Source organism: Podarcis bocagei (assembly GCF_964188305.1).
Source record: "Podarcis bocagei genome assembly, chromosome: 4".
NCBI lineage: Eukaryota > Metazoa > Chordata > Lepidosauria > Squamata > Lacertidae > Podarcis > Podarcis bocagei.
In genome coordinates this window covers 49,962,246-49,986,942 of record NC_138128.1, presented here as the reverse complement: position 1 = coordinate 49,986,942, position 24,697 = coordinate 49,962,246, and the positions used below count along the sequence as shown (strand labels likewise).

The 24,697-nt window shown below is 42.0% G+C and overlaps 1 protein-coding gene across 1 annotated transcript in view; it reads left to right on the top strand.

The window, feature by feature from the left end:
* The first annotated feature begins 20,352 nt into the window (after positions 1-20,352).
* Positions 20,353-24,697, top strand: part of XPNPEP1 (X-prolyl aminopeptidase 1) — a 36,277-nt gene continuing 31,932 nt past the window's right edge. The window contains exons 1-2 of the mRNA XM_081192016.1: positions 20,353-20,476; positions 23,761-23,860. The gene's annotated coding sequence lies outside the window, so the exon portion shown is untranslated. The remainder of the gene's footprint in view (positions 20,477-23,760; positions 23,861-24,697) is intronic.

Genomic DNA, 24,697 nt, shown 5'->3' with positions numbered 1-24,697 from the left:
ATGTGGTGTCGTCCAGATGTTGTTGCACTCCCAACTCCCATCAGCCACAGGAAACACTGTTGAAATATTGTCAAGGACGTTGGGAGCTGTAGTCCAATAGCATTTGGAGAGCATCAAGTTGGCTATCCCTGGTACAGAGGCTATACAGAAGTGGAACCTGAAACCAAATGTTGATATGTGGAATGCTCTTGGTCATAGTTTCAGCCAGCTGCAGACTTTTCTCAATTCCACCTCCTCCAGTTTTCTGTCCCTGCTCCAGAGACATTAGTATTCTATGGTCATTGAGGCTGTTCAGTCTTCTCTCAGCTGTTTTGAGAGGTGGGGTGGTTTTATTTGCTCCCTTAGTTTTTTATTATTAAATAAATGTTTTCTACTGCTGCAAACCTTAGGTTTCCCCTCTTGTGCACTGGTGGTACTGTTCTGGTTGCATAATAATTGGCACTCACCCTACCTAGAACACCTCCAATAGAAGAAATGATGGCTAAGGTTCAAACTGGCACATGCGCAATTCTATACATGCATTGGAGGTTTGGGGAAGTACTTATTCCCTGGCAGTGGCCAACAGCAGAAGCACTACCCTACCTGTGGCCCCAATTTTGCTGTATAAACCTGAGCACACACCTCTCCCTTTCACTAGGAAATAATAGCTCATGTATGGCTCTAGTCTTCTGCATCACAGCCTGGACAACAAAGAAGCTTCTTAAGCTCCTCTCTCTCTCTCTCTCTCTCTCTCTCTCTCTCTCTCTCTCTCTCTCTCCTTTCATGGTCTTCCTTTGGTTTTATTCACTTGAGTTGTATAAAATAATGCTTTCACTAATCCTTATACTTATTTTCCATCTCGATGACCACAGTCAGACTTTTCTTCTAGGGAACATAATTCAAAGGCCAAAACGTTGAACAATGGGGAAGTTTGTTTCAAAATGTAAGGCACTAGCAGAAAGACAGGATGCAGCATGTTTCAAGTGCAGCTTGTGCTTGCAAACAGGAACAGGAAAGAAGCTACAGTTTTTCCTTCTTATTGAACTAACTTATCATCATCCCCAAGGCAGGAAACATCCACAGCAATGGGATAATTTAATGTTGGTTTATAAGGACAGATTTCCATGCCAGGCGTATTGCCTATATGAGCAGAAGTATAGAAGCAGTACTTCTAATATCATGAGCCACAATGTATCAACAGCTGTACCTTGCTTTGCGGCTTGGATCCATTCCAGAGCCCTGGCCTCTAACCGAAAAGGACACAGGGCAAAGTGCCACGTCTGCACACATGCTTGGAGCGGTTTGCACTTCTGCATATGTGCGAGCGGCAAACCCGGAAGTAACCTGTTCCGGTACTTCCTGGTTTGCCCCGGACGTTCATCGGAATGGATGCTAGACAAGGTGGACATTCACAGAGGTATTACTGTACTTGCTATAGATGTGAATGTGCCATTGAATTGAATAAAGCTGAATTCTTTATAAATATAAAAGAAATGGAGAAAATTAATGGAGAAAAATCTTAGTACACTGACTTGAAATGTATGAGAAAGCCAGTAGGACTTACATTTAAGTAAACATGTTAGGACTTAGTAGATGGGATTCCCTTAATGTGTATAAAAGTTAGCCCACCCTAAACTTGAGTGTACCAATTGGCTCCATATGATTAAAATTATAGGTGATGGGTCATCTCTATCTGCAATGGCCATCAGGCACACACACGTGCATAAATTTCTCACCTTCAGATGTTCTCATTCACTTCTGCTTATTCTTTCCATGTGAATCCTCACAGGAGATGAAGGACTACAGACTAGTTTTGATCTCACATTTTCCTGCCGTAGAAGAATATCCATGGAAGACTGCAAAACCATATGGGCAATGAAAGAAAGTGCCATGAATAGAACTTGGAAATCATGACACACAAAGCAGTGTCACATAATGCCAGTGTGACAGACACAGGCCAAAAGAATCAGGTGTTTTCGGGAAATATTGAAAACAAACTAGCACAGTGACAGTACTTTTGTCATGAGAAATACTTAAGAGCTATACTTAAAAATTACATACACCTAAGGATGGGGGAGAAATTTGATTCAATTCATGTTTAAAGCCAAACCTACATAACCCACACTTTCTGAAATAAGTGAACCAAAGCATAGGCAGCTTTCAATATTCTCACTTCACCAAAACGAGCCTGTGCAAACATGCATATGCTGCGGTAAAGTGTGCACTGAAATTCATATATTAGTGACAATAATATAAAAATGCATCATATTATGGAGAAAAATATTTCCAAACTTAAAACCCTTACCGTAGAGGTATGATGATCTGAGGGTGTCAGGATCTGAGGATGTTTGAACCTATTGTCTATTTTAGCTTTCTACAAAGTGCATGGTTAGCATTAATGACGTGTTGAACAGCTGTTTAGCTTTCAGTGCTAATCCGCTGTTCACATCTGTCAGAAGTAACAAGTTAATTGGCCTTGAAAGCTCTAAACAGGCTATCATTAACAATATTGCAGGTCTGCCGTTCTGCAAAATGACATTCTCTCTATCTGGGCCCTTGATAGTGCGTGCTAATGCAATATGAACAAATGTATCAGGAATATAAATCATATCCGTGTACTCAAGCCAGGTGGTTTGAACCACTTTCTTACCTGGTTAGAAAGCGGCCAAGGGGAACGTTGGTGGACAAAGCTTGGATTTGGGTAGAGTGCTGATGCTGCTTTTGGACTTGCAGCCCTTCCTGCCTGAATGCTCGCTTCTGCATCCTCATAATACCTTTTCTGCCTCTAAATGTGCTACTGAACAGATTGTCCTGGCTCCCACTCTTGAAAACAGCACTCAGGCTCTCTGCTTGAGGAAACCCAAAAGCTTTATTCACCAGATCAGCAAATGAACTAAGCATTAGCCCAGAGTACAAGATTTGTAAGTCTACAACAGAGTTCCAAGATACATGACGAAGAAGCAGCTAAGACAATGTCGCGGTACCTGACATGCACCTCCCACTCCACTTTTAAAAGAGCAGGGCAGGACCAGCCTTCATGATAGTGAGAAGACAGTGCTTAGAAGTGTGTACTTCTAGGGGTGGCGGCAGCCAGATCTTTCCCTGGTAGCAGGATCTGAGTCTATTCCCTCTGATTCTGCCAGCCCTGCTGGTTCATCAGCCACCCCCTTAGATTCCTCTCTGATGTGAAGCCTTATTCATTCTTGCTGAGAACCAAGGGCTCAGTATCATATAGTTATGGATCCTTTATCCTCTATTTTGAAAACAATCTTGAATGAGTTGACATACAGAACGGCTTTTGAACTTTGACAGTTCCTCATAAACTCACAGTTGTGTGATAAGACCATGACAAGCACACACCTAGCAAGAGATCAGGGATCTTCCTCGATAATAAACTATCTTAAGCTCCATTTTGCTCTTACTCTGAATCATTTACATTTTCCACGTTCTTTCCCTTTCCCACTCCTTTGTGTGAACAGTTGCAAAAACAAAACAAAATCCACAGTAGGTCAACCCAATGGGAGTGTGTGGGGGGGATCTTAACCTCAAAACATACAATTTTGATTCAAGAGGCCTGATTTTGCTTTATGTTTTGAACAGACGAAAATCTGCCTGTGTGCTACAATCCTATCCCAGAGGTTTTGTTTTGAGGGCTGGGGTTCAGAGCTCTAAGTATCCTGATATGGAGACATAGAACAGAAGCAGGTTCTGCAACTCCTTTCAACAGAATATATATACATACATACGTACATGCACTCCACTGTGGCAAGGTTCAATTTACAGTTGGCAAAAGTCCAAAATCAGTTTCCAAAGACGTGTTGATAAGCAACCACACAGAGCAAGGAATTGCTTGCTTTTATTCACACAGTGTGCATTTTAAAAAGAGCTTGCAGGGCAGAATGGAGTGGTGGCACAATGGGACAAGGAGGAGGGTGTGTGTGATTCAGGTGATCAAAATCCATCACTTGAAGAAGGGCTCAGTGGGAGCATCTGTTTTCCGTGTGGAGGGTTCCTGTATCTCCAGGAAGGGCTGGGAAACCCGGAAAAGCCTCTGACCGTCAGTAGAGTCAGTGCTGAGCTGATGGACCAATGGCCTGACTCACTGCAAGGCAGCTCCCCATGGTCCATACTTCTGAACAAGTCACACTGCTTTTTCTTTTTTTTAAGGTGGCTTGGTGCTATGTTTTGTGTGTCATGCACAAAAAGGAACTGAAGGGTAGTACTGTAAAATTGCCTGGCCTCTTTGAATGCAGCTCGAGCATGGTCACCTAGCAGTCTGGATAGAGGGCTTGAGTGTTTCCTTGAAAAACAATATACAGCAACTAGATGCTGCCCCTCATGGGAAATAATGCTTCTGAGGCTTATCTGGAATGAGAAGGAAAGGAGCTGATCTAACTCCTTTTTCTTTTTTTAACAGAAGCCTCTTAAAAAAAGAGAACTGGAGATACTGAATATATCATTATTTCATTAGACATCCAAGTTGAAGTTTATGGATGGATGAAGGCAGAAGTGACTTGGAAGAATATAAGGTTTCTCTTTAATATATGCTGCGGAGAGGAAAGAAAAGTAGGAAGAAATCTTGAAATTATTAATGGCGTAGCAAACAGTTCCCTCCCCCACACCGCCCATTAACTTCTTGTTTGGTTTCGTGCATTGCATAGTAAAATCTCTTCCTTTGCAGTTTGGAACAAATGGAAAGAAACAGGAAGGTTATCTTGAAACCCTTCCCTTTTAACTTTGTATCTGTAATGATATTCTGTAGTGAAAAAGGTTAGGGTATTGGGCTCATTTAACTTATAGGAACATGGCAAGTTTATAATATATGAAAACATAATCTAGGGCATGCCTATTGTTTCTTAATAAAAGGTTGTTTTAAAATAGGAAGAAAATATTTGGGTGTGTGATATCTTCAAGCTTGATCGTATTGTAAGGTTGCTAGGCAACCAGGGGGAAAAATAACACCACAAAATACAAGTGCTGCCTGGGATTTTCATCTTTTTTACTCTTTTTCTGTAGAAATGAGGAACAAGCCTTTCCCCATCTCTCTTTACCCTGGCCATTAAAAAAAAGAAAAGATATATATCGCAAGTGAACAATTTTTGTTCTAGGCTGTTTTCCCAGACCCACCCCAAACTGCTCAGCCCCACCTCGTGGACCTATAGAGAGAGCAGCAGCAAAGTATCTCCACTTCTCACTGTCAAATTGTCACCCCTTTCTTATGCACCTATAGCAGGAATGGTGAACCTGTGACTTTCTGGGTGCTGTAGAACTCCAACTGCCATCAGCCCCAGTCAGAATGGGCAAAAGTCAGGACTGAGGAGTGATAGTCCAGGAACACCTGGAGGCCACAGTGTCCCCACTGCTGATCTACAGAAATCAAATAAGGTGAACAGCTCACTCTCTGATATTGAACATGCGCTACCTAAAGGGAAATGATTTAATATATTTAATATTTAGGGTGTGTGTGTGTGTTATTAGATCAGTTAGAAAGAAGCACATGAACAGCAGATAGCTTGAAAAGTAAATGAGGGATAAAAATCTTTCATCCTTTAATAGTTCAGTAGTTGTGGGGTGAAAACCCATAATAAGGTTCCAAGGCATACAGATAAATCATAGGCCAAGAATAAGACTGTTATTGTACCCACATCCTGGCAGTCACAGGCATCTGATTGGTCACTGTGAGAGCAGAATACCATACCAGATAGGCCTTCGGTCTAACCCAGCAGGGCTCTTATGTTCTTGAATATGTCTCATTCACATGAATGTGCTTCCAAACAGAATTGTGTTTTGTGTAAGCTGGGAAAATTACCCTTCACAATGGTTCGCTCTAGCAGCAAGCAATGGGATTTGCTGGTGTTGGGTTGTTGTGAAACAGGTAAGTTAAGACTCTGGAAATTCATGACATGATCATATTTCAGAAGGAGTGTTATTGTTCAGTGCATAAACAGAGCTGGGTAGGGTACTTAAGGGGCCTGCCATCCGCCCCCCCCCCCAAAGCTTCACAAATGGTAATTTGCTGTGATGAATAAGCTCCAAACCTAACCAGTTAGCACACCACTGAATAAATTGTCTCCTCCCTGCAAATTGTCACATAAGTGTGCTCTCACATTTCACTTTCTGCAGTAGAAAATATTTTTTCCATGAAAAATAAGTTGACAGGCATTGGGCAGCTGACAGTCTTTCAGTCTAATTCTCCTCAAAGGGAAGTTGTGAGGATAATGTGACGTAATGGACTCATGCTGCTTTGAGCTCCTTAGGTGGAAATAAATAAAGCTACAATCTTGCAAAGCAGTGGCTGCAAATGGGGAGAACTGCATATGCAGCTGAAGTGATGGTGGTGGTCTTTGAATTTTCCAAATTCCACAAACTACTGTATTCTGGAGTTTTGACAGATCAGAATGGATTTATTGCTAGCTCTGTTAAACTAGTGGAACATCCTGCTCATCCCTAATTTATTTATACCATGCCTGTTACAATGGAATTCCAGCTGGTATACAAAGGGTTGTTTTCAGGCTAGAACAACCTTATGAGGTAGATTAGGGTGAGAAACCATGATCTGCCAAAGGATAGCATGGTCCCATAGAATTCAATATGCTACAGACCACACACTGTGACTGGTACAGTGTAACCAAGTGTCATTTCATCCTCTTTTGTAATTGACAATCCTTGTTGCTTTAGTGGTCCTTGCAAGGAAGTGATATTTTGCTGGGACACAATTTAGAAAGGGCAAACAGGCTAGAGGCCTCAGGGGATGGAAGCTTAAGGTGGCATTCAACTACCATGTCTCAGAAGTGCAAGCATTTCCAGCTTCACAATGGGACTCCCCCCTCCCACTGCATGCACCCCAAACCTTCCCCATATCTGCTCCAGGTAGAATAGAGGGGGTACACAGGGGGGAGAAGAGGAAGAGAATTGTCCATTGTACAAGCAGAAATCCTTGCACAGATGGGAGAATTTATTTAGTGCTACATTGGATTCCACCCTTAGCGCAGTAGAGGCTGAATATGCACCTATCTCCCGTTCTATTTCACTGAACAGGCAAGAACATCTAGAAAAAGACAAGTCCTGAATCTGTCCCCAAAGGGCTTTCTAAAATCCCAGCTAGAACTCATAGGTCTGGCCTCAGCTGAGATACAATTCCACCTCAGTCTCACATTTGTTATATTATGCTGATTCACCTTACAAGTAGGATAACGAGACAATATGTGTGATGTTATTTGACACTCTAAAAGAACTCTTTAAATGCCAAGTATTGTGAGCAAATAAAAAAATCCTGGCAAATAGAAGGGGAAGAAATGGAAGCAATGAGAGATTTTACTTTCTTGGGCTCCATGATCACTGCAGATGGTGACAGCAGTCACAAAATTAAAAGACGCCTGCTTCCTGGGAGAAAAGCAATGACGAACCTAGACAGCATCTTAAAAAGCAGAGATATCACCTTGCCAACAAAGTCCCGTATAGTTAAAGCCATGGTTTTCCCAGTAGTGATGTATGGAAGTGAGAGCTGGACCATAAAGAAGGCTGATCGCCGAAGAATTGATGCTTTTGAATTATGGTGCTGGAGGAGACTCTTGAGAGTCCCATGGACTGCAAGAAGATCAAACCTATCCATTCTTAAGGAAATCAGCCCTGAGTGCTCACTGGAAGGACAGATTGTGAAGTTGAGGCTCCAATACTTTGGCCACCTCATGAGAAGAAGCCTCCCTGGAAAAGACTTCCTGATGCTGGGAAAGATGGAGGGCACAAGGAGAAGGGGACGACAGAGGACAAGATGGTTGGACAGTGTTTTCGAAGCTACGAACATGTGTTTGACCAAACTGCGGGAGGCAGTGGAAGACAGGAGTGCCTGGTGTGCTCTGGTCCATGGGGTTACGAAGAGTCGGACATGACTAAACAACAACAACAATTGTGAGCAATGGCCATGTTCACTTCCGTAATTCTCCCTGCAAGTTGTAGGCACTGTAATGAATGGTAAAAGGAGGCAGCAGTTTTAAAATGGAAAGAGGATGTAAATACTAGCCTGGAGGACAGTGGAAATATGTGGGATATAATGGGATATGATGGCAGACACATTGGGTTAGCTGTGAGAGAGGTCTGAAGACACATGACTGCAACCCATCTGCTGAAGTTTGGCCTTGGGCAGTTTCTGGATGGCAGACAGGCAGGCAACTGAATGGAAGCTGTTCTGAGTTCTTTGTAAGAAGAGCTGTGCTCAGGTGTAATAAATAATTAAGACAGCATGACAAGGATCTGTGTGGAACACCAATTCTTTTTACCCTCTGGCCCAGCGCAGCCCTTAGTCTGGATTCTGCATATCGCTAGTGATATCACTGGTTGCATGTTTTCAGATCTCTCTTTGAAGTAATAAAAGGGCTATAAAAAAAGAAAAGGGAGTAGTGTCAAAGTCCATCTGGATAGATATATACAATAGACATATATTGCCTTGCTACATAATAAATCTTTAGTGATTTCTCTCCCTAGCACTTAAAAAAATATTTCTGAATTCTCTCTCTCTCTTTCTCTCTGTTGACTTTGGAGGGTGGTGTTTGGAAACAGCCTGCATCAAATACAGAGATAGGGTTGGGATATATACATATATATTTTTAAAAACATATGTTTGGAAATGTGGGAAATGAGATTTGGAATAGTGACGAAGGTGCAACATTTAGGAGTCGTGATAAGGGGGTGTTTATTTCCTGCTATGGGTAGGATAACAAAAGGGTAACATCCTCTGTCATATGACAGGCATTAGTACCTTCTGATGTCATATCCTGTATTTTTAAATAATATGATCCAAATGAAATGGAAAAAGTGCAGCTCCAGATTCCAAACCCATGTTGCAAAGGTGAGGAATCATGTCTTTCAATTACTGAACTAAAAAAATAAAAAATAAAAATGAGCCATCAGGCATAGTCAAGATCAAAATGCTCTAAGTAGTAATTTCCTAGTCTAAATATTTAAATATAATAGGTTTGATAAATTAATTATTAAATATTTTACATTATGCACAGATGGCTTTTAGATTATTGAAGCTCCTACTAAACAGCCCCAAAATTAATATCAAATCATCCTTGGGTTCATTGCAAATCTCATCCCACACTCTGGAATTTAAAACATTAACCATACATTATTCAACTATAACCAAGAATAAGGTCACCAGGAAGAACATTAATCTCAGCAAGCTTTCGAATAGTTCTCATTTACAGCTATACTAATCATTCATGCCAATTCTAAATTTTGCTTATTCTAAATAGGACTGTAGATTGAATGGGCTCTTCTGCTCATTTATTTGTGTTCGTGCATCTACTGCTCCCAGTAGGTGCATTCCTTTAGTTAAAGCAGAAAAATAAGGAGGATAATCCAAAATCCAATTTAAGTGGTGTGTACACCATGTTACATGATTGATTATGTGGAGCAGGTATAAATATATTATTATTATTATTATTATTATTATTATTATTATTATTATTATTACAGAAGGAAAGGAAGAAGGCAAATGGACAAAAGAGCTCTGTGGCTCAAACCTGACCAATCCTAAGCTATTTACCATATTTTGCGCTCTATAGGATGCACCAGACCATAGGACGCACCTTGTTTTAGAGGGGGAGAACAAGAAGAAAAAAATCTCCCCCTCTCTGCTCAGCGCCCCTTCAGCGAAGCGGCAGGATAAATGGAGCCCCTTCCATTTCTCCTCCCGCTTTGCTGAAGGGGCGCTGCGCAGCTCTCCCTCTCTGCTGAAGCCAGGAGAGTCTTGCTCTCTGGCTTCAGCAAAAGGAACCCGAAGCCTCCTGAGTGCAGTGGGGCCTCCCGCTGCACTCAGGAGGCTTCAGGTGGCTATCCCTGAAGCCTTCGGAGCGCAGTGTGAGTTCCCACTGCGCTCCGGAGGCTTCAGGTTCCTTCCACTGAAGCCAGGAGAGTCTCGCTCTCCCGGCTTCAGCAAAAGGAACCTGAAGCCTTCGGAGCACAGTGCGAGTTCTCTCTGCGCTTCGGAGGCTTTGTGTTGCTATCGCTGAAGCCAAGGAGCCTGCATTCGCTCCATAGGACGCACACTCATTTCCCCTTAATTTTTGAGGGGGAAAAGTGTGTCCTATAGAGCGAAAAATACGGTACTTGCAATACAGTGTTCTGGCCTCTTCAAAAGCAAAGCAGCAAGCATAGTCAGTTGCAGGCTTCCTGGTGGTCAGTGATGGATGGTGGACCCCAATGGTAGGATGGTAGGAAGGAGACGACAGAACCTGATGTGAGAGTCTGGGACAAAGGCTTGTGTGCCATTGTTTTCTTTGAAGGACTCTCCCACCCACATTGGGTTGAGTGATACCTGGCCCACCTTATGAGTTCCTCTCATGTTTGGCAGGTAAAAGAGAACTGACTCCTTTCAGGGAGTGGAGGGTGAGTGGTAGACACCCTGCAGGATCAGAGGAAGATGGTGATGTTGATGTTAATTAATGCCTGGATTTTCCCTGACTTTCTGCAAGATAGAATCCATTGCTAACTTGTGTGGGTTTGATGGGAATTACGTACTGACCTCACATGAGAAAACTAGAGGACAGGTCTGGGCCTCTCTCAGGCTTCAGGGAGGGCAAGAATCACCTTGCTCAAGAAAATGGAGGCTCAAGAGACTGGACTTTGGTCAGAATATGAAACAGCAAAAAGGTTAGTTGTTCCAAGTTAATACCCAAGCTACACATACCTATGTTGGCTGGACCATTAGCTTATGTTTACTCAGTTACTAATACAGAGATAGAAGCAGATGGAGGGTGAAAAGTTGCCTTATCTGGAGCAGGGCAGGTGTGTGGAAACTGGCAGGATTGCTGATGAAACCTAAACACACAAGGGGGAGTTCCTGTATGCAAATAACCGGGGATTAGATTATGTGAAGACAGGAAAATTTGAGAAGTGAGAAAGGTACAGAAAGGAGCAATGAATGAGATGCCAATAATTACCAGTCCTGAGGAAGGGAGACTAAGGAGGTTATTGAGTTTCACTGTGACCTGCAGGTGTGATGTTATGGCTGTATATGGGTTCCTGGCAGCAGTTTAGTTGATTAGATGGTTGGCTTTTCCAACACAAAGAGTTGGTTAGTGCTGCCTCTGTTTTCTGGGAAATACCCACAGGGTCAGGCCCTTAATAAAGCATCCATTCAGCCAAATTCCAAGGAACACCCTGCTGTGCTTTAGAATCTTTCTCATGCAGTTCAAAGATAGAAAGAGCTTTCCTCATAAAAGGGGTAGCCAACATGGTGACCTCCAGATGTTTTGGACTACAACTCCCATGATTCCAGAGTATCAGCTGCACTGGCTGGGGCTGATGGGTCCACAGCATGTGGAGGGCACCACATTAACTACCTCTGCCTTGTAGGACAACATATTGGCTTGTGCTCCCTGCAAGATCCTAACTAATATGAGGAAAACAGGAAATGTGGCTGAAAAGGATAGCGAGAGAAGATAAGGGAAAGGAAGCTGGAGAAGTCTTGCTCCTACGGGAATCCGCAGGGCTGGAGTAGGTTTGAAGAAGAGAGAAGTGGGACAAGCTCAGCTCCTATTGCAGACATAGGTCAACTAGAACCAAATTGTGCATATTTTTAAAGAATTGTTTCCAATAAAAACCATTGCCTGATATGCTGGTTCAAATGAACAGGAGACACACAGGTCACAAGAGGGAGCAATATCAATTTACCGTTTTCAACTGCTCTGACCAGAGGAGAACTATCCAAACAGCTTTATTTCTAAGTATTTGATGCACTAGGGACATTCCAGTTTTCTTCTAAGCAACAAACAGTGCAGTCATTTAAAAGAAATGTCAATTTTAGGGTGTGTATGCAACTATCTGTTAGCCATAAAGGCTGGCTACAATCCAGCAATCATTTAGAAGCTTCGATAAAATCTAACATCTGATTTGACCAGTTGTCCTGAACATTTCCCTAAACCATGGAGATCCAGAATTCCTTTCACTGAATCAAGGTCATGAGCAACATGTCAGAAGAATAAGAAGAGGGGTAATAATGATGAGCCACAAAGGAAGAAGAAGAAGAAGAAGACGACGACGAAGAAAAAGAAAAAGAAGAAGGGAGGGTCAGCTACATTTATTTTAAGTGACAGTCTTAATGCAATGTTGATATAAAAGGCGGAACTCCACATTAACTTGCATATGCAAGTAACAAAAGCCAGATGGCTGCAATTCCAGGAAAAAGCAGATTTAGGAGGGGGATTTAGGCTGCAATCCTATACCCACTGGAGAGGTGTGTGTGTTTGGGCTGCAGCACTACACACACGGAACTCAGTGGGGATTTTTAGTAGGCAGAAATAGGATTGTATTGTTAAGAGAGGAGAAATAGTAAAAGAATGTGATGCTTTGCCTCCCTTGCCTCTTATCAACTCCTCTCATCTCCAAACGCATTCGTGCCATCTTTGTCTTTTGTGCTGTGTATTCCGTTGGCGTGAATTATTTTTACGAAGCATTGATTGTGTTCTTATGCTGATTTTTTTCCCCCAGCTGCCTGTCTTGAGCAATGTTTTATTGGAAAGGCAGGGTGTGTGTGTATTCTTAACAATTAAGTACTATACGTAAGAAGTACGTACATCGTAGTTAAGCCCTGCTGTAACTGTAGGGCCTTGGGCTGCAATACTCACCTCACTTACCTACTGAATTCATGTCACAACAGACATGGTTAGGCTTGTGCTGGAAATCTGTAGTGCATCCTAATATAGTTTACACATTTCTAGCTTAAAGTAGGAGAGCGTGCTATTACAAATATGACAACAAGACCACAGCGGTCCGCAAAGTGTTTTATGTATGGTGGGTCACAGGGAAAAGCTAAAACTAGCCAGAAAGAGGTGGTGTTTGCCATGTCCCTCTTCCTTGCCATTCAACACTGAAAGAGCAGAAGAGGGCGTTCCCATACATTCTCAGCTTCCTGATTTGACCATCATGAAAACTGATCTGGAGGATCCATTGAGGAGAAACTTGAACTCCCTTCTCTATCCCCTAGAATTTGAGAACCGGAGGTTTAACAGGAACTGTTGCATCCTCCTTGCCTGGCCACTGCCACCTGTTGTGCTCCTGGATCTGATTTGAGTGAGGAAGGCTTCCATGCATGGGAAACCACTCCTGTTTATCAAGGGGAAAACAGAATTTCCATAGGCATCACAGAGGGGCTGCTGCTATTCTAGACAGCCAGGATATGCATGGACAGAACTATATAACTTCATTAATAAGAACAGTAACTTGAACTTGAGCTTTCGCTTGCTTTTCCTTCCTTCCACTTCTTCCTTTTCCACAAGTCTTTTGTCTGTTTTAGATTATGGACTCGAGGGAGCTGCTTTAGAACTGATATCCATAGGCTACCCAAAGAGCCTTTTTGGCTAAAGGGCAGCATCTAAATGCCTTAAATAAATAACAGCCAATAGGCAATTATGGAAATCTCACTTCCTGCAAGGGTCTTACCATGCCAATTGCCCTTTGTTGCTGTGTGGGAGAGGGACTAAAACTAAGGTCCTTCCCTTCACAAATAGCAATGGGAGCCATGACTCCCTTTATTGCCAAAGGAAGGAGAGAAAACAGAATGTTTCCTTCAGGAACAGAAAGCTGTCCTATCCATCTCTCCCATCTGCTACAAAGAACTCAGACCCACAGCTCCCACTTGTGCAAATCCAGCTTGTGACCTTCCGAGTGTAACTGTAGACTTGCGTAAATAGCATTTCTGTTTAGATGAGCAGTTAGATTTCGGAATCCAAATGTCTGAGATGTCCGTGAGACCATTAGATACATTGCGGTCTGCATTATTTATAGTAATGTATAAGATATTTCCATATTTGTTTGGATTCCCCGCCCCCCATCCGGAGAACATGAACTCATAACATGGTTCACTGGCTGTTCCAAGGAAATGGGCTTGCATAGTATGTTATTTGCTGCACAGAAGTGCTGTACATTGAGAAAATGAATCATGTTGAAAGCTGCTTACAGATGTTGTAAGTAGCCTTTTGTATCCATATCTATTTCATTTCGTTTTTATTGTAAATTCTGTTAAACAAAGTTGTAGTACAGGGATGGTTGGTGTTGCGACACCAGCTCCCATCAGCCCCAATCTAGCCAATGGTCAGGAATTATGGGAATTATAGTCCAATGGTGACTAAAGGACCACAGGTTCCCCAGCCTGCATCTAGAGACTGGATGAGAAGTAGTGCCAAGACCAAAGTTAAGAATGCAAGGTTGTAGCCAACTCTGACTCAGAGTACACCCATTGAAATGAATGACTTTGGCTCACTTAGATTTATTGATTTCAGTGGATCATCTCTGAGCAAATGTTGGTTGATTACAACAAAATGTAAGAAGTACTAATCTAATGTCTTCAGTAAGACTCCTTCCTCAGTTGTTTCTTGTGTTTTTGTGCATTTTAACTATGTTATTTAAGATGATTTCATTTGTTTCCACTAGATAAAAATTCTGCATCTCTCTGGGTGTTTCTAGGCTGTCACTATTTTGCAGGAAGTATTCAAGCATGTAGGGGAAATTTAGGTTTGCGCCCTTAAAGTGTTTGTGCCCTTAAAGTGGATTATTTGTACCAGGGCAAAATACTGGTAATACTCTAATCCACAATTTTTTAAGGCAACGAAACAAAACATCCAACTCATTGCAGTTAGGAAAGTGATGAGGAAATGCATTGAAAACTGTGGGGCAAATGAATGAGCAACATGAAGATGTATAAGCAACTCAGGGTCAATGTTGTATAATCACCTTTCAAACAAACCAGAATGAATGCTCGAATAAGGTTGGAGATAATCTAACCTCTGCATATGTTTTGGGTAAACAAGTCAGGATGAATGGTCAGTAAACAGGTTATTTGGAGGAGCCCTTAAACTGGATTTGGGATTTCTTCCTTACTGTGGAACTACCACAGTTTCCAGATCTGGTATTTCATAAGCAAAAAGCTGTATTGCTCATGGAACGGGGATCATATTCCTCACTCCCAACTGTTTGTGAGCAAGCATTACTTACTTCCTGTTGTTGCTTAAGGGTAGTGAAATTTTACCTTCTTCTTGCCTGGGAGTTTGAGTGATCAGAAAGCATGATGTCCTGACACTATCATGCAATGTGCTGGTTTGTCTTTTCTTTCCAACTCTGCCTATAGAGGACCAAAATCTGGTTATTCATTTTAGACTTACTGGGTCCATTTTGACTTCACTATGTCCTGTTTCCTGACTGGACTAGTTTTAGCAGTCCAGAGAAGAGGGGCAGGGATGTCTGATTTCTGGGGTGGCCACATGTTCTACTTCACAAAGGAATATTCTCTCTTTGAAGGTGTTTTCTACTTGAAGGGCTGTCTGGTCCAAGTCCAATAAAGAACTACAAAAGAACAGGGGCTTTGAAGTTGCCCATCAACAGCTAGCATCTGAAGAGCAGGTTGAACAGGTACACAGATCACCTGCCTCACCGTGTTGAGATGAATTGCATTTCCATTTAAATTACAGTAATTATTTCCATATTTGCATATATACATACAAAGTAGAATAAGCAACTTTATACAAAACTGGGGAAAAACTGGCTGGGGAAACTCAGCCAGATGGGTGGGGTATAAAAATAAATTATTATTATTACTATTATTACTATTATTATTATTATTATTATTATTATTATTATTATTATTATTATTATTATTATATATACTGTATATATTTTGGCAGTTATGTCCTGGTCTTGTGGTGATGCCTTTTCTGGAAACTGAGCCCCTGTCTTTAACCTTTGTTAAGCAGTTCCAATATTAACACTATCCATCAAATCCACTGAAATAAGGTAACAAATATTCTCATATTTTGCAGTCCCATGCAATTCTGTCACAGTATTTGTGAAAAGCACAGTTCATAAATGTATGTAACTTCATTAATAATATTTAGCTGTGACTTCAGGTTAAGTCAATTTTTAAAACAAAAACACAAAAACCAAATGAACCACCCCCTAGGCATCAATAGATCAAACTTTACAATCAGAGTACCATAAAATTCTCTTGCACTTGCTGCTCACTTGATGGATGAAGGGAAATTCCTCCCAGATTTAGCCTGTTAGCAATAAAACCAAGCAGATGATCTGCTGTGCCTTCCCTTGGCAGTTATAAACTGGGGGCTGCTGCAAGCCACATGATTATATTACTCTACAAGCCATGCTGCAAGTCCTGTGGGTAACCCCAGACTGCAGCAAACACGCTCTAACCTGGAAGCAATTATCCAAAAAATCCTGCACCACAAATCCTTTTACCTTCAGTCATAGCAGTTCCCTTTGCAATCCTATAGCAGTGGTCATCTGTAACAAACTCCCTTTTTTAAAGGGGGCTAAGCAAAAAGCCACCTGTGAAAATGTGCTCAAGGCTAAATAAACTGCCAAGCTGTTATACTTGAGGGAACAATCAGGGAAAATATATCAGATTTTGCAGTAATTACGCCTGTCATTTTGAGGCTACAGTATATGGATTTGGATGGGAGGAGAGGACTGAAACTGAAAACTGGTATCTGCTGAGATTCAAGGAAAACAGTGTATCCAATGTAGCACTAAGTTGAAGTCACTTAGCACTACGTATACTTATTCTGCTGCCAATTTTTTTTTACGCCAGAAGAATGTTGTTGAGCCAGATAATGCACAAGCAGGTTGCTGGTAGCTTTGTTGCAGGTGAGATGGCGCAACTGTTGCATTGGATATCTCTGTAGTGTAAAATTAAAAGTTCCCAGTCTGCTAGTGCAAGAGTCCTTGTACTAGTGGGCAGGGAATGCTGGATACATACCTATGGCTTCTATACTTTTATTAGAAAAATAAAATAACAATATTTGAATGAAAACATGCAAACATTAGATCAGGCTGCATTACAGGTCCTTGTGGGGCATCAATACTAGGAGCAAGATCATGTCCCTGGAAGTCTTGCTAGTTGTTGCAGGAGAGGGCCTGTAAATTACAAAATGAGATGGATGTTTCAGGCTACTTTATCCTACCCACTGCCTTTGGGTCTTATAAGAAGCTATTGCAGGAGAGAGAGGTAATAGGAGGGGTGTTTCTGGGTTCAAGTTGAAACTGTCAAGCTCCCTTGTTATTTGTTACTACTTCCATCCTGTTAATATAATCTTGTTATATTTATGGTGCTGAAAATTGGTTTTTTCATATTTGCTATTATGTTGCTGTTTTGTCCTGTTTTGGAATTGCTTTTGCAATAGTTGCTTTAGACATGTATCTTTGCTTTCTTTGTTGTTTTGAGCAGGAATCATTTTGTGGAAAGGCAACATACAAATAAAATTGATGCTGGTGGATAGGAAGAATCTGCAAACATTTGATTGTCATCAAAGGCAAACCAGGTCTAAGTTGCTTACTTGATTTTGAACTAGCAGCAAGGCCTGCTTCCTGTTTTGCACTGCCCCACAAATATGTCCATTTGCTGCAAATTATGAGGAGCAGACACATGGGGAAACATACAGAGGAGCTATGATTGTTTTTTTGCTTCCTTAGGCCTATTTGGATATTTATAAATCAGACAATGCCAATCATGGGGTGGGGAGTGGAGCCACGTTCAGTGCCCCCCTCTGCACTGTGTGTGTGTGGGAATCCCACCTCTACAAATTCAAAGAAACAATCAGGTCTGTTTTTCATTTGCTTCAGACCAACACAGCCACAACTGTAGCTTACAAAAATGATGGGTAAAAAACATCACTATGTGCAGGCTGCAACATTAATCCTACACGTTTGCTCAGAAACAAGTTTCATCCAGTTCTTGAAGGGTTTAGTCTCATCATCTTCTTCTTTGGCAATCACGCGGAGCTGAGTAAGATTGTCTTCCATGAGCACGGTCTTAACAGCGAGTCTGTAAGGACTGTGGAGGCCAATTCTGGATCCACACATCCTTCCACAGTGGGGACATAGGTTTCCGGGTGGGAGTTGATCACAGTGAGGGTTTGCCAAACATGTCTTCTTCTTAGCTTGTTTCTCCTTTTCGCCCTGAGTTCGTGCTTCTTCAAAGTGCATGACACCTTTGGTAAAGGCTCTTCTCCAGTTGGAGCGCTCACAGGCCAGTGTTTCCCAGTTATCAGTACTTACGTTACATTTTTTTTTAGATTTGCCTAGAGAGCATCTGTAAACCTCTTTTGTTGTCCACCGGTATTTCGCTTTCCATTCTTGAGTTGGGAATAGAGTATTTGCTTCGGAAAATGATAATCAAGCATCTGAACATGACCAGTCCAATGAAGTTGATGTTGGAAGAATCATTGCTTTGACACTGATGATCTTTATTTCTTCCAGTACACTGGCAGTGGTTTGCCTGTCTTCCCAGGTGATATGTTTTTTTTCCCAGATAAACACCATTGATGGAATATTTCAAGGAGTTGGAGATGGTGTTTATAAGTGGTCCATGTTTCACAAGCATACAGTAAAGTTGGTAGTATGATAGCTTGGTAAACAAGCATTTTGGTTTCCCTGCAAATGTCCTGGTTCTCAAACACTCTGCATTTTAGTCAGGAGAAAGCTGCACTTGCAGAGCTCAAGCAATGCTGGATTTCGGCATCAGTTTCTTATATATAAGTGTAGGACTGCAACCTTAGGTTATAAAGTAATGATAGTTTTTTTTTTAAAAAAGGTTGTGGATTGAGTGCTGCATATGGACTAGAGAGCCCCTATTATATCATGAAGATCTTTGGGAAGGCCAAACACTGGGTGATATCCAATATTTGTTTCACTCAGGGTAGACCCATTTAAATCAAGTATATTATTCCAATGGGTCCACTCAAGAGTATTATTTAGTTAGCTCTCACCCACTGTTTCTCAGCCTAACCTGCTCTGCTGGTGTGCTGTGAAGGTAAAAGAAATAGAACTCCATGTAGTGCTAAAAAGTGTAACTTTCAGGGGGCCTGACTACCAAGATCTTCCCAAGGGAGCCCCTCCCATCTAAGGCATGGTGGGGAACAATGAGGAGCAGGGCCTTTTCTCTAGGAACTCCTCTCCCTATTTGTCTGTCAGCCTCCGCCATTTTTATGTATTGGAAGCAGGTAGATATATTTTTGTTAAATAATATTTGGTTTTAATGAGGCTGATTGCTTTATCTGTTGTTTTACTGTGGATTTTGTTACATTATTGCATGTGTATGTACACATCTACAAACACAACTGAAACCATATAGCTAGCCATCTGTGGAATCACAGATCGAGAGGCAGTGTATTCATACATAAATAAACAGACACTGATTTGAACTGCTTGGTGAGGGATAAATGTAATCTTTATAAGGGATAAAAATTCAAATAAACTGATTGCATTGCTTTGCATTGCAATAAACAGTCCAATTCTGAGCAGCCCATTTCTTTCTCTTCCCATTTGCCTGGTACATATAAGCTTTAGTGAATATAAGCCACTGCTTCAGAAATGCCCTGGGCCTTATCTTTTGTTCTAGCACGGCAGGCAGAAATTACAACTTTACAGATAATCATGGGTAAACTTCACCACTCAAATATCTGCCTATTACACTTGTGGCCTTGCCAAGGGGGAAAGGGTTTCTACCATAACAAAAGCACAGTTCATTTTTGCATGGAAATAAATGAGCCCAACACCTCTCTCGCCCCCTTCCTTTTTAAATACATAAAACTGGGATATAATTCTCCAATTTATTTTGAAGATGCATGCCTCATATCCCAGTCTATTGTTGTTTCAATTCTTCAAAAGTCTTAAATTATTATTTTTCTTATTTTATTGTCAGGGTAGCTCACCTGGCACCTTCATTACTTATCATTAGGCGCAAGCTGAAAATTCTTCCCCCAAACCTTGGGCTAATGAAACAATGGCCTCTAAAACTGTATGTGTGTTTGTGGGGGCGGCGTTTGTCTGCTAGATACTTTTGTGTATTTTTGTGCTTTTACAGTGCAAATCTCCCTGCATTCCTCAGATGAAGAGCAGTGTAATATATCATGGGTGTAGCCAAGCACGGAGCAGGGAGGGGAGGCTGCCCCCCCAAATCAATAAAAATCTATAAAAATACATAGCAAGCTGAGGTTCTGCGCCCCCCTAACAAAAGGCCTAATAAAAAATCTTGGCTATGCCCATGTATTACATACAGTAATAAACAGTGCTTTTTTCTGGGGGTACACATACCCCTAAACATTTATAACAAAATTGTATTTATCTTTTTTTTGTAAGCGGCTTTGAGGGGCGTTAAATATCAAGCGGTGTGTTAGATCTTATGAAATGGCTAAAATAATTTCCCCGGGCGACTTTTCTTTCCTTCTGCCTTGCACACCAGCTAATAACTGAAGAAGCTCAGAATGCCAGAGCCAAGGGAAGCCCCCTTCCTGCTTTCCTTTCCTCTTGCGGGCGGCGAGCATGAATGGGAGCCGCCGCCGCGACGTCACTGGCGCGGAAGCGGAGGTTGCTCCGCCCCTTCCCTTTCCCCGGCCTCGGTGGCTCACGGGGTTTGGAGACGTCAGATTTGCATGGCAGCCTCCCGGAAGCGCTGAAGTGAGGGAGGCAAAACAGCAGAGGCGACCAGGTGAGCTGTCCGAAGGGCCAGGATGGCCGCTGGGTACAAACGGGGTGGCGCGCCCGGGAGGAGAGCAGGGGAAAAGAAGGGACGCGGAAACTGCAGCTTGGTGCATTGCAGGGGACCTCTGTGAAACAGAGGACCCGGCTTTCCAGCAATCTGAAATAAACTGATAAAATAAAGCATTTCAGGCTGTGAAGAAAATGGCTAGGCTTTAATTTCCCCCTGATCTCTGCGCAAAGCCCAAACGAAGAGTCTTGTGGCATCTTAAAAGAGCAGCACATTTTCGCTTCCCTGGAGCACAGCTCATTTCATCAGGTGCAGACCAGACTTATTAAGTGTGTGCATGCATATGTATGAGTGTGGCGTGGTGTGCATCTATCGAATCCAGTGTATTTTCATTGAGAAGGAAATCCCCATAGGTTCACTGAGGCTTATTCCATAGTAAATATGCAATAGGATCCCAGCCTTCAACGGATATTCTGAACATTGGCTGCATGGGACTTCCTGGAAAAAAAAATCCCCCCCAAATGTTGCTCTGTGCTTTCACTTGTTAGGAAATGTTTTTTAAAAAGCAGCTGATGGAGCCGGAAGGAAAATATGAGCTCTCTCTTAAGAACAATTGTTTTATTAATGAAAGTGGAACTGCATTTGAGTATGACTGACGGGCCAGATGAGAAGCTTTCTTTGCTTTTACAATAATGAGCAACAAGAAAAAAAAAAGCTGTTCTGTCAAGGTTATAATGCAAGATTTCAGGTGTGTATGCACCTGAGAAGCAAACAGAATTTTAGACATACTGACCACACACTGTATTCTAGCATTGGTTTAGTATTCCTTAACTAGTCTTCTAACAAGAAAAAGCAACACTTGACTTGTATGAAGTCAGCACTTCTAAACTCAGGGCCCCAGGTACTTCACAGAGTTCTCTGAAGTAGTGAACCTGCAAAAGGCAGGTTGTTCAGTGAAAAGCTTTATGCCTCAAGCTAAAATCCTGTGAACACCTGCCTATTGAAACATATTGAACTTAGTGGGATTTATTTCTGAAGAAACATGTATGGTTGGACTGTAAGTTGCTTATGTAGGCCAGAACGTGTCTTAATGACAGAACTCTCTAATGTACAGTCCTGGGGACCCATTTCCTGAATGCCCATGTAGCTGCCATAGTAACAGTTTCATAAATAAGCTATTTTATATACTCTGGATATTTTGTGGAGAACTTATTTTCCCAGGGGCTACTTAAAGACCCTCAGTGCACCCTGAAGGAAGGTGGAAGAGGAGAAGCTATGAACAGAGAGCTCATTTCACCAGCTCCTGAAGATGCTTTTTGTGGCGTGTGTGTCTTTTAAACCTTATTTCTGTTATTACTCATTTATAGGCCTCCCTTCCATCCCATTTAGTATGTTACATTTCATTGCAGGTATACAAAGGCAGTAGATAGATAGATAAATAAATAAAATAAAATACAGAAATAATATTAGTGTGTAGGGCTATTTTTAGCTACTATTTATTCTATTCTGTTCAATTGGTTAGAATAGTAGAATTGTAGAGTTGGAAGGGACCATAAAGATCATCTAGTCCAACCTCCCCACAAGGCAGAAAACCCCTAACAATTAAGAACATAAATAATCATACCAAAATATTGATTATTTTGGTTTTATTAGTTATAGTCTTGTTGAAAACAGCTTTGATGGTTTTAAATAAAAAAACAGGGTACACAAATTAAACAGGTGCACTGCTATTTTAGCTTAGTTAGCCTATGTGGCATAATGCTTAGAGCTCTGGACTAAGACTGGAGAGATCCAGGTTCAAGTCTCGCAAAACTCCCGGGGTAGTTGTGTGCCAGCCACTTCCTCAGCCTAACTTGCACCACAGGACAAATAGCTGTAGCTCAATGATAGAGGATGTGCCTGACATACAGAAGACATCAGGTTCAGCTATAGGCCTGGAGGGAAAGTCCTGCCTAAACCTCTGAAGAGTCACTGCAAGTCAGGATGAAGACATTACTGAGCTGGATGACCCAATCTTTTAACCAAGGCACCTTCCTTTGAGGGTGTTGCTTTTGTGGGGAGGCCCTTGTAAGTCATCCTGAGCCCCTTGGAGGAAAGGCCTGATAAAGAAAGAAAATGTGTTCTTTGCAGCCATTTAAATGTGGTTATGGTGTGAGAGCCCTGGGTGCAAATTCTGCCCCTGAGAAATGACTCATTTCTTTTTTGAAGTTCTTCCTGCAGACAGAACGCCAGGTCAGCACTTTTTGGTACATGAGCAACTTCTTGTACTCCTGCCCGCCCCCAACAGCTCACATGTGTGCACACGACTACAATGTACTTTGTCCTCCTTGCAAGTGTTGCCGTCCCCCGTTATGTTTTCTAATCTGTAGCCATTCCAGAATTAAAGTCTAAACTGATTACATATGGCCTGGACCTTGCTGACATTTATCACAATTTGGATCCTTCCACCAACCTAGCAGTCTGAAAGCACGTCAAAGTGCAAGTAGATAAATAGGTACCGCTCTGGCGGGAAGGTAAACAGTGTTTCCGTGCGCTGCTCTGGTTCGCCAGAAGCGGCTTATTCATGCTGGCCACATGACCCGGAAGCTGTATGCTGGCTCCCTCGGCCAATAAAGCTAGATGAGTGCTGCAACCCCAGAGTCGGCCACGACTGGACCTAATGGTCAGGGGTCCCTTTACCTTTTTATCAAGCTGTTCAGAGCAACATAAATGGAACCATCTTGTGTATCTTCATAGCAGCTCTGTGAGGAAGGGGCGTCCCTCTTGGGAGTTCTACCTCCCTCAGAAGTTTGGGTATGTGTGTGTGATGGCCTGGGAGGGGGCATCCTCTGTGGCAGCCCCTAAATTGTGGAATTCTTTTCCCACAGAGGTGTGCCTGGCTTCTTCGCTATACAACTTTCATTTCTTTACCCTGGCCTTTGACCCCTGACTTGTGTGATTAAAGGGCCCACCCTAATCCTCTGGTTGTAATCTGTTTTGAGTTTCAAATTGTAAATTGTGGTAACCCACCCTGGAGCCTGCTGGAGTTTAATGATGATGATTATGATAAAAATCATCAAGTTTCACACGACCCTGAGCCAGCTGACTGGTTTGAGCCCAGATCTAAGTGCAGCCCTCTCCCCTCCACTATGGCACAATGCTTTCTGTTCTGGTGTTGTGAACTGCAACTAGAACAATCCTATCGTTGCAAGGATCGCTGCTTGAGATTAACCACTGTGGGAAGGGAAGGGTTTTTGTGGCAAAAAGTCTCTGTACCTTTGAAGTTTTGCCCTTTGCTTTGTCAGGCACTGCTGAGTCAATGAAGAGCAAGGAAGGAGCTGAATAGTGTTTGTGCTGTCCAAAGCTGGGGAACCCAGGATTCCAAGGAAGGACTAACCAGGACAGGTATTTTTTATGCGGGGTGGGGGGGCATGTATAGACTGTGGTTCTGTCCTTTAAACTGAGGCAGTATTTTACACTGATGAGAAAATGTCGTTTAATTCCAGCTTTGTTTGTCTTTGAATACCACAGGGGCAGATGATAGCAGGGAAAGAATTAAAACTTACTCCTTGCCTATAATTTAGTGTTGTCAAAGTGATGGAGGTAAATGGCACCATTGGGAATCTAGTGAAATTGGATAAATGACCACCCAAGGAAAATGGAAGGGAGGAGAAAAAGAGCAGCCCCCCCTTTTGTTTTGCTAGAGTAGGACTGTGCCAAAGATCTTATGGACACACAGTTTGAAGGTCTGGTCTTCTCAAGTCAGGAATGAGGCACACAACACAGATAAAATGAGAATGAACAAGTTTCTTTTTTAAAACAAAACCAAAATGTACTTAGCTCTCCATGGAAAAAGTAAAATTGTTACTGCTTGGTTCTCTAACGGTTTCTTTATTTAGAAAAAAAGAGAGCAAAACAGCTTAATATTGTGAGATACATTCCCTTGAGTTCTGAAGGACTTGTTTCCTTAAGATTGATTTCTTTAAGAGGGAAGCTAATATAGGGAAACATAAGTGAGGACTTGTGGAACTGGGCAGATCTAAAGTGAGAGAGTGATTTGCAGGCTGTGAGGAACCCTGTGAGGAATCTAACTGTTTTAGAAATATAAACCTTCTAGTCCTCATTGCTGTGGTTTTTGTTTGATTGTTTTTTTTAACTGTGGTATTAAGGGGGTTTTTTTGGCAGTAGAATTTTGTCTTGGCAATAAGGATATAAGGAGCTGGTTTAGGACAGTATGAATAA